Source organism: Bidens hawaiensis, unplaced genomic scaffold (assembly GCF_021521415.1).
Source record: "Bidens hawaiensis isolate Kalapana, Puna unplaced genomic scaffold, B.hawaiensis_p1.1 tig00013755_1, whole genome shotgun sequence".
NCBI lineage: Eukaryota > Viridiplantae > Streptophyta > Magnoliopsida > Asterales > Asteraceae > Bidens > Bidens hawaiensis.
The window spans coordinates 1-13,831 of NW_027492173.1; the positions used below are offsets into that span (position 1 = coordinate 1).

General features: G+C 36.8%; 1 pseudogene across 1 annotated transcript; it reads left to right on the top strand.

Moving 5' to 3' along the window:
- Positions 1-9,094: 9,094 nt before the first annotated feature.
- On the top strand, positions 9,095-12,878 carry LOC143544792 (proline--tRNA ligase, chloroplastic/mitochondrial-like; annotated as a pseudogene). The gene is made up of 11 exons (XR_013137315.1): positions 9,095-9,385; positions 9,462-9,518; positions 10,167-10,277; positions 10,423-10,509; positions 10,604-10,717; positions 10,800-11,006; positions 11,755-11,892; positions 12,015-12,176; positions 12,250-12,449; positions 12,532-12,615; positions 12,723-12,878. The product of XR_013137315.1 is annotated as a proline--tRNA ligase, chloroplastic/mitochondrial-like (transcript).
- The last annotated feature ends 953 nt before the right edge of the window (positions 12,879-13,831 follow it).

Here is a 13,831-nt window from a genome sequence, read left to right on the forward strand (position 1 = left end):
CAAATATTAAGATTAGCCACAAAGTATTGAATGATGATAAAAGGTTCACATGAAGCCAAGACGAAGGAGATACATGGTGATTATCACCCCTCGTTTAGAGAAAAGAAAAAGAAGTTGCGAGGCCTACTGACTGATGAGTGCTAATTGGGCCGTGTTCAAGAGCTAAACACAACACTAAGATGAGGCGGGACTAGTTTTGGATTTACACAATTCCTTAACTAAAAATTACTATTAATTTCAATGTAAGTGACTAATATATGTTGGTAACTTCACTAAAAGCTAAAAGAAAACCATATACAGTTCAAACTTAAAATATTGACTATGCCATGAACTGCTAGAATAGCTCGATGAGGCACTAATATCTTTTCTACTAGATGATATACAATCTCATAAATACATGCTAAAACCGTCTTTTAGTATTTTACACCAATAAGCCTGCTTAGCTTAGAAAAGCATTTTAGTTATTAAACATTACACCCGTTTTCAATTCTGTAACAAGATCAATAATTGTTTTACAGCAAGCCTGATCTGTATAACATTAAATGGCTTTTGGTTGACAACAAATGCATGTAGTTTCTCACTAAATGATTGTGGTGACTTGCAACGTGTCAGGGTAATCTCCATGACATTGGTGGCTTAAAAGAAGCATGATAAGTAGGAATGAGCAAATGATATCGGGGTACCGGGTACTGACCTTTTGAAGTATCGGGACTGGTACGGCACTAGTATTTCTCGAATTTTTTGCTTTTAGAAACGAGTTAACAATTACAATTTTAGATAAAAGTAGAAGAATACCTAAACTGAACACGTAGAAGTCAAACCATGGAAGAGGGACTGAGGGGAACACCGGTCGTCGGCGACTCGGCTACAGCGTGGAGGTCCAGTGACTAGAGGAGGGCAATGCGGGGTGGAGGCAACGTGGGTGGACAATGGCTGAATAAAACTTTCTTTTGTTAAAGTCTAGCCTAGTCCAAGCTTAAGGAAAACAATGACCAAAGATTTTATTTGGTTTGATCCTTAATTTGGTTGGACTTTAACTTTAGTTGGGTTTTAATTGGTTTTAGCTTTTAATTTGGTTGAGATTTAAATAAATATCGGTAACATTATATTTTTTCAGAGGTAGCGAAATACGAAAACCGACTAATATAAAAAAGTTTTGCAGTGCTGACGAAAAGTTGAGGGGTAGCGGATGTTACCCATGCTTAGTAGCTAGGTCCACCCCTGCGGTCGAGTTTCTTCGTTATTAATTTCTCATAGCATAACATTTAACTATTAAAATTGTACTTAAATCTTGCAAATTATTTGTAATTTTCCAAATTCTATATATTACTTTATTTGAAATTCTGAATCGTGTGTATAATGCTAACAGTCATTATATTTCACTTAGTAGAGAAATATTACTTTTGCTAAATAAAATTATCTTATCAAAATTAATCAATTAGACATTTAGACACCTATAAAACTTTTATTGGTAGACAAATAACTTCCGCAAATCTAAATTCATTATTCATGAATATTGAATCATGACTTCTTCATGAGTCTCATTTTATTGCATGTACATATTGGGTTTCAGCCCATTTGAAGAAAAGAAACATAATTGTGGCCCAACTAAAAGACTTATCTGGCATTTTGTATACTGTAAGTGTACCCATTAACATGTATATCATAAGTTCATAACGACACTCTTGAAACCAAACATTGAAAGTTCTAAAACAGGCTCGAAGATGATTCATCCAGCATTACAACCTCAAATTGTATTAAATCAATTTGTTGTAAACACCTCAAACTCGTAATTGATCAAACAAAACAGCCTAAAAAATATCTAAATTTGATTTTCTAAAACACATGAACAACGAATCGAATGAGAGTGGAACCGTCTGACCAAAATTATGGTCAGAATTGTAATTTGAATGATAAAATGTTATCTATATTTACAATTATTCTAATGGTGTAAGAGATAATAATCACAATAGACCCCTTGCCTCCTTCTCATTCATCATCAAATATATATTTACAATATTGTGACTATCTTTGGAAAGAATATAAATTATAACTAACACAATATATAATCAAATGTCTTCTAAACATAACATATTCTATTACACCCCCGCAGTCGAAACAGGAGGTGACCGAATGCTGAGACTGGACCGAAAGTCTTGAAAAGAGAGCCCGAGGTAAACCTTTCATGAAGATGTCTGCGATTTGGTAGCGTGTAGGCATATGAAGAATCCAAACGCAACCCCGGTGGACCTGCTCGCAAACAAAGTGAATGTCGAGTTTAATATGTTTTAGTGCGTTTGATGTTGAACCGGGTTACCAGAAAGATAGATCGCGCTAACATTGTCGCAATAAACAAGAGTAGCACGTGACAGGAGGCGATGAAGCTCAATAAGGAGATTACGTAACCAACATATTTCAGCAACTACGTTTGCCACCCCCCCGATACTCGGCCTCAGCACTGGAGCTGGAGACGGTTGGTTGGCGCTTAGAAGACCATGAGAGAAGATTATTACCAAGATAAACACAGTAGCCGGAAGTAGAACGCCGGGTATCTGGGCACCCGGCCCAGTCAGCATCTGTATAAGCAACAAGGGAGAGATCTCTGCTTTTACTTAAGGTAAGTCCGTGGTCGGCGGTGCCTTGAATGTATCTAACAATTCGCTTCAAGGCATCCCAATGATCGATCTGAGGGGTCATGCATGTGCATGCAAATTTGTTGTACAGCGTACGCGATATCGGGTCGAGTGAAGGTTAAGTATTGAAGTGCCCCTGCAAGACCTTTATAGAGGGTTGGATCTTCAAATGGTTCCCGGCTTGAGATCCAAGTTTCGATTTCGTATCAACCGGTGTATCAACCGGCTTACAAGCTTGCATACCTGCTCGTTTAATGATATCCAAAGCATACGCGTGTTGAGATAGGAACATGGTGTCCCCTGAGCGAGAGACATGAATACCCAAGAAATAATTGACTGGACCAAGATCTTTCATAGCAAACTCTTTGGCAAGATCGGCCATGAGATACTCCCGAAGGCCATCAGTGGATGTTACAAGAAGAATGTCATCCACGTAGAGGAGAAGGTAGGCGGTGTGGTGGTTATGATGAAGTGTGAATAACGATTTATCACACTTGCTTTGTGTAAACCCCAAAGTGAGAACATAACTCGTGAAGCGTTGATACCAAGCTCGTGGTGTGACACTTCGTGAAACAGGTCATTTTCCGTACATTCCTTAAACATACTTTCGTTAAATTATTTCCCGAATGATTAAAATTTGTAAAGTTTAATCATGACGAGACTAGAATAAGCCCGCACATGCACAATATATAGCATACAAGTAATTTATTTTTAACTAAATTACTCAAATTTTCGGAGTTATCTGCCGGATACGGACGTTGGTGATAACTTTAACGACTCCTTATTATAACTTATAAACGTTTTTTTTAAAATATTCAAGCGTCGTATACAAAACGAATTAAGAGCGTTATTATTTGTTCTATTTTAAATTACTATGACGCACTGTCGTCACTAGTATATAAACATACTAACACGTAGGCTCGTTTGACATTTAACATAATCCTAAACTAACAATATATATGTTTAACAAAATCCTAAATAATTTGGTTGTCATTCATTGTTATGCAATGACCAAATTATATCAACACTACAACTGAATTCAACTAAATAGATCATATACATATATAATGCATATTTAAATTCAAACAAAAAAAAAGGAAAATAAAATAAAGTAAAAAAAAAATCTATCACCCACCTACTAAATGAGATGTCAACAATCAATCAATAATAATAATAACACAAAGAACTACACCTGATGTTATCCATACAAATTATCACCATACTTTCTTTCTTCTAGAGCCACTCTAAGTCTCCAACCAAGTTGCTTGTTTCAGTATTCAAATTATATCCACCATCTCACATAGAATAAAAATCTTCACTTACTTTCCTTGTCTCTTTCACTGCTCTACTCAACCAAACCCATAAAAATTTCAAATTTATCATTTCATCCAACGTGATCGGTTATCATTATTTTGAATTAAACTAAAAACTTTACTTGATTCTTTTCCTATAAATTTACAAGTCTCCATGTGAAGAAACAATAACCCTAAACTCAATCCATTTTGAAGATCACAACATGCCTTAATCAACCTCTCCTCTTCTCAACAGCAACTCCAAGAACCAACCTACGTGCTACAATCACCTTCCACAACCACAAGACACCACCTTAGCAGCCACTAACCTCCATCTTCACCACTCAACACCACCACCCTTACCGTTTTAAACCACCACCACCAACATTCACGTACCTTCCACCTCCTACCACCCTCCCTCACGGCTGTTCTAGCACTACCACAAGCCACCACCCTCCACTGCTCCTCACGCCCTCTCCGGTTCACGGTCGACAACTCACAACACTCCACAGCAGCTCCGCCACCTTCTCCGTGCACAACGACACCGCCGTAGCATCACCGAAACATTACCGCGACAAACCGTAACAACCCCGCGATACACTACCGTTAAACCGTAGCCATCTATAACCACCTCACCCCCCCCCCCCCCCGCGCCACCGCGAACCCCTGCCCCGGAATCACCATCGTCATCCACCACCTTTTCGCTCTCTAGGTATACATATATACTCACTCACTCTCTATTGTTTTACATACTAACACATGCACACGTACACACTCACTCTCTCTCTCTCTATATAATCTCATTCTCTCTCTCTCTCTTCGTTTAACATACAAACCCACGTCTACACCCTGTACTAACCCATGTTATCTTGTATTTCAAGAGTCCGAACGGTGAAGGCATCCTCCGAGTTAACCGAGTTTCACGTGGAGAAACAAGCTTAAGACTCTAGCCTCTCGTTAAATCCCAATCCTAGAACTAAGTAAGCTAAACTTTCCTAAGTCTAGCTTTATGTTGATAAAATATGTTTATGCTAAGCTTTCATTTAAAATAACAACCAACCCGCATTAGCATGTTTGTAATGAACCAAAAACTTAACGAGTGTTTGTTCATACCACAAATCTCGCATACACGCATTTGGTCTCAAAGTCTTAATATACTGTTTCTATAATATCAATTTTTTTTATATTTATGTTCACGGTATTTAAAAATTTAAAAGAGACATTTCCATATTTGTTTTAAAAAGTTGAAACCATATATGTTTATGTGAATGATAAAAAGAACAAACACTAGCTAACTAGTTTTTCTCAAAACATGAACACATGTATGTAAATAAATCTACTGTATATGTGGTTTTCAAAAGAAAAACTTGACTTTCAAGTACTTACCCCAATGTTCTTCTATGATTATATATATATATATATATATATATATATATATATATATATGTGATTTATAAATAAACAAATAAAATAGAAGACTTAATATTTTTGTCATTCATGAATCCTACATAACATTTATATAAATGAGTTTCATCATAGTTTCAATAAATAGTTTAAAACTTTACAACATGAATTATGATGGAAACAAATATACTCTACAAAATACTAAGTTACAACATGATAATAGATATCATATATGTTGAAGAAAAACATATATTCCTTGAACTTAAAAATATAATAGACTATCACCAACGGGTTGTCCAAAATTAAATTAAATGTTCGGTTGGGGAAACCAACCGGCACAAACGGAATAAACGAAAGAGCTAGTTAGGTGAAAGCGACTAGCATAAACCGACTTGCGAGTCGATAACGAACTAACTGACCTTAAGCGTTTAGGACGTGTGAAGGCAGAGGAACCGGGTCTAAATTACAACTGCTAGCATACAACCACTAAATTACTCGTTTACGCGTTTAGGTGATCCGGGGCTCCCGGAATCGCCCCTTGTCGTCCCAAAATGGGTGGAAGTCGTTCTCCCTGATTAGGGTTCGTAAAATAGAAGATATAGGCCAAACCTGTTTTTTCCCGTCTTTTAGGCCCGTCGCGTAGCACGATGGTCATATGACCATACCATCGCGTAGCGCGATGGTAGATAACCTCATTTTTTGATTCCTCTCGCCGAGAAACCCAAAATTCATATATTATGGGTCCCGTAACTCATTTTCTAGCCTAGGATATGCTCGTTTTACTTTCTGGTCGCTCTTTGTGAACCCATCTTGTTCAATTTTAGCATTGGCTTTAGGTTTCTCATCCAAACTTCTCCCGAATCCTTCTAACACTTCCTAAGACTTCAATTTATGCTCCGGTATTCCCGATATACCATTCCATGCTCGTACCAGTCTCCAATTTAGCATCTTTAACGATCAATGACCTGAAATACAAAAGCATGTATGAAGTACCAAAGTTCTAATAATATACTAAACAAAACTACATAATTAACACATTAATATATATACAAAATACCCGAACATCAGTGGGTGGTGGTATGTTGTGTGAGTTGGCAGGTAGGGAGGAAGGATGTGTACTAGAAGTATTGGGAACATGAGTTAACTAAGGGAATGGGGGGTCAGATGTAGGCGGGGAGGAGGTGGTGGGTGTGGAAGTATGATGTTGAGTAGCGGATTGGGTCGAAGTATGTGGGCTGTGGGGTTGGGGAGGTGTATCCGTAAGCTGGGTTGTGTTAGGGGAGTGGGCCATGTGTTGGTTAAATGTGGTGGAAGGTGTTGGTTGGGTTTCGACAGTGGGTTGGGAAGATGAATTTAAAGGTGTGGATTGGTCCATTAAATTTGGCCAGTAAAGGGGATGAATGGGGTCATTTAAGAAGTCATATTTAGGAAGTGGTGAAGAAGAATTGGCAAAAGGAAAAATGATTTCATCAACGACGACATGGCTAGATATTATAATTTGATTGGTGTGAATATTTTGACATTTATAGCCTCGATGGTTGGATGGGTATCCAAGGAAAACACACGGAGTTGAGCGGTTAGCTAATTTGTGGATTGTAGTGGAGGGGAAGAGGGGATAGCATAGACATCCGAACACACGAAGGTGGTCGTATGCGGGGAAGCGGTTATAAAGGAGACGGGTGGGGGTTTGAAATTTCTGTAGTTTACTTGGTAGAATATTAAGGATATAGGTAGCCATGTCAAGGGCATGGTGCCATAGGTGGGGAGGGAGGGAGGCACGAGCGAGGAGGGTGCGAATGAGATTCTTTATGGAGCGAATTTTTCTTTCCGCCTTGCCGTTTTGGGACGACGTGTGTGGGCAAGAGAGGTGGAATACCATTCCATTTTGAGCACTAAATTGTTTAAAATTGTGATTAATGTATTCGGTTCCATTATCACATTGTAGGGTTTTAATTTTGCGTTCAAACTGAGTTTCAATTAGTTTATAGAACATAATAAACGTGTTGAATACTTGGGATTTATGTGCAATCGGGTAGGTCCACAAGAAATTGGTATGATCATCCAAAAACAATATATAATATCTATGTCCGCCCGTGCTAATCACGGGTGAAGTCCATAGATCACTATGAACAACGTCAAAGGGGAAATAAGTACAAGAAGTAGAATCATAAAACGGTAAACATGTACTTTTACCAAAAACACATGATTGACAAATGTTTTTATTGTTCTTGACATAAGAAATAGAAGTAGAGTTTTTCAGTTTATTCAGTAAATCATGTCCCGGATGACCAAGACGACGATGCCAAAGGTCTTGTGAAATAGCAGCAAAAGCGGATGGATTGGTGAGACTTGAAAGCATGGACGGAAGCAGTTGATATAGATCACCGCTACTGTTGCACCGGAGAATAGGAACTCGGGTCTTGAAATCTTTCACAAGAAAACCAAAGGGATCAAATTCAATGGAAATCCAATTATCAATCGTAAGGCGGCGAACTGAAATTAGATTTTGTATTAATTTAGGTGCGTATAGAGCATTGTTGAGTTTAAGAGGAGGGAAAGGTTTAGGTAGGGTTTGATTGCCGTATCCGACAACCGGAATGGTCATGCCATTACCAACAACAATATTTTGAGAAATGCCGTTATTAAAAAAGGATTGAAAATTACCCAGATTATTCGTCATATGCTGTGTTGCTCCGGTATCTATGGCCCAACTTTGGTCCGGGGGGTTAAGAGATAGTGTAGGAAGCTTGCTCCATGTTTGTCGGTGCATATGCTGTGTATTGGGCTTGAGTGGGCTGATTTGTATATTTGTATGTTTGTGGCCATTGTGAGCCGTAAGGATCTTGTGGTGGACTATGTACCCACTGTTGACCAACTTTTGTGGCATGTGAGGTGTAATTGGATTCCATTGGTGTAGTAAGGGAGATGTGATTGGAGGAGAGGAATTAGATTGAAGAAAAGGAGGCGGCAGTTAGAAGGAGATGGCCGACAGGAAGGATTGTATGGTGGGCTAGAGTTTTTTCTCGTGATACCATGTAAGAGATAATAATCACAATAGAATCCTTGCCTCCTTCTCATTCATCATCAAATATATATTTACAATATTATGACTATCTATGGAAGGAATATAAATTATAACTAACACAATATATAATCAAATGTCTTCTAAACATAACATATTCTATTAAATAGACCGATAAGGGTGTAAATGAGCTGAGTTTGACTACTAGTTTGTTGGTTGTGTTGGGTTAGTCCGGGTTGGTTACTTGAGCAGAACCTAGATAGTGGTGTAAGCGAGCCGAGCTGAGCATGAGCTCGACTCGTCTAGACTTATAAGAGCTCGAGCTTAGCTCATTTCAAGCTTTTTTTCTAAAGCTCAAACTCGATCCGTGAATTGTTTTTTAAGTTCGGGTTTGACTTGTTTGCTATTTTTAAATTAATTTACACATGTTTTTAATTATTTTATATATTTTTAAAGAGAACCCTTAAACGAGCCTAAACTCTGCTCGAGCTCGTGTAGTAGCTTAAACTCCGCAAAGTCCAGCTCAAGCTCAGCTGTTTAGTGTGAAGTTAACATATAGAAATCCAAAAAAGATAAAAATTAAAAAAAAAACACAAGGTTCCCGAAAGGCTCTACGAGTCTAGACGAGCTTCTCATACAAGACTGAAGCTTGAGCTCGAAAACTAAACAAGCTTTATTAGAGGCGCGGACTCAAAAAAAAAAAAGAAAATACTAACTCATTTTGAGCTTGTTACCGATATTAGTTAAGCGTAAGAGGGTGTTTGGGATTGCTTATTCTCACTTCCATATTCGCCGTCTCATCGGCATCCTTGTTTCCCCGTTGCCGCAACAACCACCTTAATGTTCGGAAGCTCAGTTCTACCGCCAAGGTTGAGGTCGCTCCGGTTCAGGAGCAAGCCATCACGCCTCGTTCTCAGGACTTCAATGCGTGGTACCTCGATGTCATTTCCATGGCTGAGCTCGCTGATTACGGTCCGGTTCGTGGCACTATGGTCATTCGACCGTACGGTTATGCCATTTGGGAAGCAATTCAGGTCATTTTGAATTCAAAGCATTAACAGCAATATTTCAGGGTTATTAATTTAGTAATTTTTGTTTTAAACTTTGCAGGATTATTTGAACATTAAATTCAAAGAGACAGGTCATAGTAACATGTATTTTCCACAGGTGTGTATTAACTTAACTCTATTGGTTAAACGAACCAAATGCCTTGTTCATGTTTGTTCATAAAGCTTTTATAGTACAAGTGAAGGAAATTTCTTGTTCGTGTTCGTTCGTTGAGGAAATGAGTTTGTTCGTGAACAGTTCACAAACAATGTTATATATGAAATGATTTGACCAACTGAGACTGGTCAGTGTCAACGGTTTAGTCCAGCTACCAAATTTTTGTTGGTGTTTTGTTTAACTAACAGATATGTGTGTGTGTATTTGTTTTATAGTTAATACTTCTGCTTAAATCTATATGATAAGATTAGAAGAGTCATTACAAAAAGTCAAAAATATTAAAAACCTTAATAAGCAAACATAAGCAAAAATACATTAACGAACATAGAAGACATAAATGAACACATTATCGAGCATTCATGAACACAATTGAACGAACATGGGCTCTGTTCATGTTCGCTCATTTAGTTAATCGAAAGAAATTCCTTGTTCATGTTTGTTCATTTATTAAACGAACTTCCCAGCAAACAGTTCTCAAACAGTTTGCCAAACGTTTGGTTCGTTTACAGCCCTAATTTTAACAGAACTAATAATGGAGTTTACTTGTTTATTAAAGCTTGATTAAGCAAATGTGATTGTGATTGAATGCAGTTTATACCGTATTCATTTATAGAGAAAGAAGCCAGCCATGTTGAGGGTTTTAGTCCAGAGTTGGCTCTTGTGACAGTTGGAGGAGGGAAAGAACTTGAAGAAAAACTTGTGGTACCGATTTAGTTACTTTAGTTTGATATTGTTTTGTAGTTTATGGATTTCTAAGATAGAAATGAAATTTGTTAATGCTGATTTTAAGTTGGTAATTAAGACCTGAGTGTGACTTTGATTCTTGCAATTCGTGAGGCTCTTGCAGGTTCGACCTACTAGTGAAACCATTGTTAACCACATGTTTACTCAGTGGATTCAAAGTTATCGTGATCTTCCTCTTATGATCAACCAGGTTCACATCTAGTTTAATACTTTAATTACTCATTGTCATGTTTATATTTGTAGCACTTTGTACTTATTTTTTATAAAATGATTATTATTAATAGTGGGCGAATGTCACACGATGGGAGATGCGCACAAAGCCCTTTATTAGGACTCTTGAGTTTCTATGGCAAGAAGGGCATACTGCACATGCTACTTCAGAGGAAGCTGAAAGAGAGGTTTGTAGTTTGTGTATCTTTTATATATAAAAGATACTATCTTTTGTTCTCTTTTAACAGGTTTGTGATTCTCAAATTTCAGGCGATGCAAATGATTGATGTTTATACAAAGTTTGCTTATGAGCAAGCTGCAATACCTGTTATTCCGGGTCGAAAATCAAGGGTCGAGACGTTTGCTGGAGCAGATAGAACTTATACCATTGAAGCTATGATGGGTGACCGTATGGCCTTGCAGGCTGGAACCAGTCACAATTTAGGGCAAAACTTTTCTCGTGCTTTTGGAACACAGGTTTTTTTCTAATCATATTCATGCTTGTCACTTTATATTGTTGTGAAATGTTTGGCATGTTTAAAAAGAGTAGAAAGGAAGAGAATTTGGTACTTATGGTAAAAAATTCTAGTTGCTGTTGACTGGATTTTAGGATTGTAAAAGAACCGAATGAACATGGCGAGAAATGTTCATATTTGTTTGTTTAACTTTAACTAAAAAAACAATCGAACACAGAAGATTAAACGAACAAGCTTTTCTTGTTTTGCTAAAAAAATGAATATGATTGTGTTTGTTTATGTTTGTTCGTTAACAGTATAAATGAATAGTTCATGAATTTAATTGAATGGCGTAACTGAACGTAAATGAAGGGAGATAAATGAGCATAACCGAGCGAATAACAATTAAAGTATACCTGAGCATCAAACTGTTAGGCCTAAAGAGCTTATAAGTCTTGACTCTAGACTATTTTGTAATGGACCTGAACTTCTGAAAATTTTAAACAAATTTATAAGCAAACGTAAACGAACCAACATAAACAAGTTTAAATGGATGAACAAGACACATGCTCATGTTTGTTTGTTTAACTAAATGAACAAATGATGTTCGTGATAGTTCGTTTATTAAATAAACGAACAAAAACGAACTTCCTGTCAAAAAGTTCGTTGAACATTCTGTTCGTTTACAGGCGTACCAGATTTTGCTTGTGAATAGATTTCTTTAGAATCCAATATCTTATTAATAACCAAATTTATTTGCATTATTAAAGTTTGCTGATGAAAATGGTCAAAGGCAACATGTATGGCAAACTTCATGAGCTATAAGTACTCGATTTGTTGGTGGTATCATCATGACGCATGGTGATGATGCTGGATTAATGCTTCCACCTAGACTGGCTTCTATACAGGTGCTATTCTTTAATATACATGTTGTGATATTTAATATTAAATACTTTCAGAATTGTTACACTTTCTGTGCACTTTTATTATCATTATATTTTCATGACAAGTTTGCTTTCATGATTCTAAGGTGGTGATTGTACCAATTTGGAAGAAAGCTAATGAGAAAGATGAAGTTCTTGATGCTGCATTGTCGGTCAAAGATGTTCTTCACACTGCTGGGATTAAAGTAAAGCTAGATGATTCTGATCAAAGAACACCAGGATGGAAATTTAATTTCTGGGAAATGAAGGTGAGATATTAACTAGAGTTTTGAAGTAAATATCATCTTTGTAAGTTATTTTTAATTTAGTTATCTTGTGCAGGGTGTGCCACTAAGAATTGAAATCGGTCCACGTGATGTTTCAAGCAGGAGTGTGGTGATATCTAGAAGAGATATTCCTGGAAAACCAGGGAAGGTTTTTGGAATATCTATGGAAGATCCGGTTCTTGTACCCTATGTTAAAGAAAAGCTGAATGAAATCCAATCATCCCTTTTGGATAAAGCTATAGCTTTTCGAGATAGGTATGTGCAATATAGTAATATACTTCAATGTTTATTAAGACACAAAGGGTATCAAGGCTAACGAGTATTGATCGTACTTCAGCAATATTGTGGATGTGAGCTCATATGATGAACTCAAAGAGGTGATATCACAGGCAAAATGGGCCAGGGGTCCGTGGGTTGGAAGGTATGTTATGTTAGCTTTATTTTTTCATACTGCATTTTTTTAACTTTGTGAATGCACTTAACTATGCATTCTTTCTACATCTAACCTCTTTCTGTCAACTTTTTAAGTGATGAAGATGAATTGAAGGTCAAAGAAGAAACTGGGGCAACAATTAGGTGTTTTCCTTTCGATCAACCTCAAGGGCCAAAAACGTGCCTGATGACTGGTAGTCCAGCTGAGGAAGTTGCAATATTTGCTAAATCCTACTGATGAACCGCCCTATAACAGAATGAGGTATTCATTCTATTCTTCATTTTTTTAGATATGTTTTAGTTACTCTAATTGTTTAACTTGTCAACAACATTGTGCTGGTAATATTGTGGTATTATGTTATCATACAAAATAATAATACTAGTGCATTGAATTATACAAGGGCATTTTTTTACCACATTAAGTTGGTTTGGTTTTGGATTTATACTTCTTTCAGCTTTTTATTTTTTCATGTCTTGTTTATTTGGGTGTAATTAAATTCTACCTAAGAGGTGGTAACAGCATCTTTAATTATTATAGAGGGTTTAATGTTAAAGAATGTTTGATGCAGCCAAGTCAGCAGTAGATAAGCAAAATGAAGAAAGAAGCACGTAAAGAGATCGGAAAGGAAGGTATCTTCGAGGTGGTGTGGAATGAAAAATATGCAGGTGGAGGAATAATTTGCTCTATAGCAAACATAGACAATTTCTTTCGTATGCATTCATTACTTTTTGACAATAATCAACAGATCATGTTGTGTTTAATTTTATTTTTTTCAGTATTCATGTATTATTCTAGCGAAATCTTATAAACTAGTAAAAGATAAATATGGTGAAATGAGTTGAAAGTGTGTTTTATATGCTACAATTTTGACTTTCTTAAATAGATTTTTATTTTTATACATTTCTTATAAACATATTCAATACATTAGTTATCTCGACTTGTATTAAGTCTTTTGTTTCACTGCTAAATCTAGCTAACCTGGATGCTCAAAAACTTGGTTCTGTTAAACCAGCAAGCTAACGGTTCAGTTCTCGGCCCTTGATTTGAAAAGGTTATTTTTTTGGTGGACTCAAAACTGGGTATATTCTTTAGTGAATATAACTAGATTAAAAGTTCGTGTCGTGTTTATATCTTGTCAGAACCAAACTGATTTTTAACTGGTTATTTAAGGTTTTGGTTGGTCCTGGCCAGCTGCGCAGCTTTA